The 3,066-nt window shown below is 34.1% G+C and overlaps 1 long non-coding RNA gene across 1 annotated transcript; it reads left to right on the top strand.

Moving 5' to 3' along the window:
- The first annotated feature begins 651 nt into the window (after nt 1-651).
- Nucleotides 652-1,408, top strand: LOC135785306 (uncharacterized). The gene is made up of 3 exons (XR_010546550.2): nt 652-706; nt 808-904; nt 985-1,408. It is a non-coding gene; the product is annotated as an uncharacterized lncRNA (long non-coding RNA).
- Nucleotides 1,409-3,066: the final 1,658 nt, after the last annotated feature.

Below are 3,066 nucleotides of genomic sequence, written 5' to 3'. Positions count from 1 at the left end.
GTACACCACAGTTCTGTAACGTTAAGTGGAAATTAATAATATATTATGTGTTTTCTCTCTCAGTAAGGACTAACGTTAACTGACTGTCTGTCTGTTCTCAACCAAAGTCATTCAAGACCTTTTAAAGGTAACATTACCACATTTATTAATGTATTTATTATGTTAAGTGAGTACACCACAGTTCTGTAAAATATTCATATTTATGTGTGTTTTCTCACAATGTAGCGCAAACATTTCCTGCGCAAGTTTGAATCTCTCTCAGTCAGGGGGGAGATTGACTGACTGACTGTCTACTCGCCACCAAACAGTCATTTACACAGAAACCTTTTAAAGGTAACGTAACCACATTTATTTATTTATTATGTTGTGTGAGTACACCACAGTTCTGTAAGTGAAAAATAATTCATATTTATGTGTTTCTCTCTCAGTAAGGACTAACATTAACTGACTGTCTGCTCTCAACCAAACAGTCATTTTAAGACCTTTAAAAGGTATTGTTAACACGTTAATTCATTCATTTATTATGTTGTGTGAGTACACCACAGTTCTGTTTAGTGGAAAATTAATTCATATTTATGTGTGTTTTCTCACAGTTTAGTGCAAACGTTTCCCGCGCAAGTTGGAATCTCTCTCAGTGAGGGGGGAGATTGACTGACTGACTGTCTACTCGCCACCAAACAGTCATTTACACAGAAACCTTTTAAAGGTAACGTTACCACATTTATTAATTTATTTGTTATGTTGTGTGAGTATACCACAGTTCTGTGAGTGGAAAATTTATTCATATTTATGTGTGTTTTCTCACAGTTTAGCACAAAAGTTTCCAGCACAAGTTTGGATCTTTACCATTGAGGGTGGCTGACTGTTCTCAACCAACCATCATTCATACGCAAAAACTTTAAAGGTACCACATTTATTTATGTTGTGAGTATACCACAGTTCTGTCATTGGAACATGTATTCATATTTTTGTGTTTTCTCACAGATAAGTATGAACGTGCCCAGAGCAGTTTTTGATCTTTACCATTAAGGAGGCTGACTGACTATCCTCTGCCACCCAACATTAACACAACAAAAACTAAAGAAATGTTACTCCATATGGACCTATTCATTTACTCATTATGCTGTGAGTACACCACAGTTTTATCAGTGAAAAATTTATATTTGTGTGTTTTCTCACTGCTTGGCAAGGACAGATGTGGCCCTGTTAAAAATATTTAAATGTTGTTTGGTTTAAGGAACAGCACACTGATTTTGTTTTAAAATATTCCTGTTTGGACAGTCTGTTAAAGTCATAAAGGAATGGTTGATATATTTCATAAGGAAAGTGTAAATGTAATATTAGTTTTTAATGTTGTGAATTTGGACTGAACAGCACACTTCTGTTTTATATCTAAACCTTTTGTAAAATAAATGATTGTTTAATAAACTGTGTATTTTATCTTTTCTGTTATCATTTTTTTATACTAATGTTTAAAATTTACCTTTACTCTAAACGATTGGCTAAACCAACACAAATATACTGAGTCATATGCACTTATAATTTAAAGTTTACAGATATATGTATAAGTATTAAAACCATATTCAATGAGTGTACCCTGTCAAAGCCAATTTTGTACCCTTTTTGAAGGGTCCATATTTGTACTGTTAAATAAAGGTACAAAATTGTCACCAGAGGTACAAAACTGGTCCCTAAAGGTACAAATCACAAGGGTACAATTTTGTACCCTCTGCCAAGGGTACAAAAACTGTACCCTTGAGGGTACAGCCCCAGTGACAAGCCATTGTACCCCTAAAGGTACAATTATGTACTTTCTTTTCTGCGTAGGAACAGTTTAATGCAAAGTGTGGAATTTAACAAATTGCCCTTATGGGTGTGGTTTTCAAATTAACATAACTGCGCTCTGTCTGTATTCCATAGAATATAATTAACATAACTGTGCTCTGTCTCTATTCCATAGAATATAATTAACATAACTGCGCTTTGTCTCTATTCCATGGAATGTAAATAAGTGGGCGTGGCCAACTCTGCACTCCCACATCTGAGACTGTGTGTGACAGCATATTTGACAGCATTTTTGACAGCATTTTTAAAAGCATGTTTGACAGCATTTTTGCAACTTAAATCAGGCTCAGCAGAGCGTACGCCAAGGGTGTTTGTACAAAAACTGTCAGAGGTAGTGATAAACGCGATGTGCAAACCAGAGCCGGCCCTAGACCTTTGGGGGCCCTAAGCTAAATTTAGTCTGAGCCCCTTTGACCGTTTTAAGTAAGGCCTAAAGAAAAGCAATGACTACCTTATGACTATACTGCACATATTATATCTAATATGTTATTTTATTTTTTAAATGTGTCTATTAAATTATGTTTTAATTATTCTATGTATTCTGTATGTTAATGATCTTTTTTACATTTGGTCCTGAGTACGTATTTCGTTCTTATGTGGCAACATGTGGCCTACAGAATGACAATTAAAGACCTTGGGGTGGTCCCAGACAGGGAATATCTTAAGACAGGACTCGGCCTTAGTTTAATTAGAAAACATAAAAATTTTTAACAAAAATGCCTTACTAAAAACATTATTTGTGTGGATTTTGAGGCAAAACAAAGGGCACTGGTGTATTTTAAGATGTGTCAGTGCAAGCTTTTTTCAGTTTGGACAGCTCTTAGCCTACTTTTATTTTAGTCTAGGACTAATTTAATTCCTTTCAGGGAAACTGCCCCCTTGAGTTCTTGATTTGAGTTCCATGTTTGATGTCTAACAGAAAAATATACCACCACTGACTGAACTGAATGACAGTGCAGTGCAACAAACACACACTGATGAACTTGCTCAATAAAAAGACTGATAAAGTGATTTTCACTGACCATCAAAGAAACAATTTTAATTGACACCAGAGTTTAAGAGGCACAAACAACAGCCTATATATAATTCAAATGAAATAGAGTAAATAGAATAACATTTAAATAAAATATTATATAAAATAATAAATATAACACTTAAATGTTTAAATTTTTCAAATAAACAAAATTAACAATAATATCTAAAACCCAACAAACAAGGTTA

Source organism: Paramisgurnus dabryanus, chromosome 19 (assembly GCF_030506205.2).
Source record: "Paramisgurnus dabryanus chromosome 19, PD_genome_1.1, whole genome shotgun sequence".
Taxonomy (NCBI): domain Eukaryota; kingdom Metazoa; phylum Chordata; class Actinopteri; order Cypriniformes; family Cobitidae; genus Paramisgurnus; species Paramisgurnus dabryanus.
Note: the sequence above shows the minus strand (reverse complement) of the source record. Positions and strands in the feature narration are given on the sequence as shown.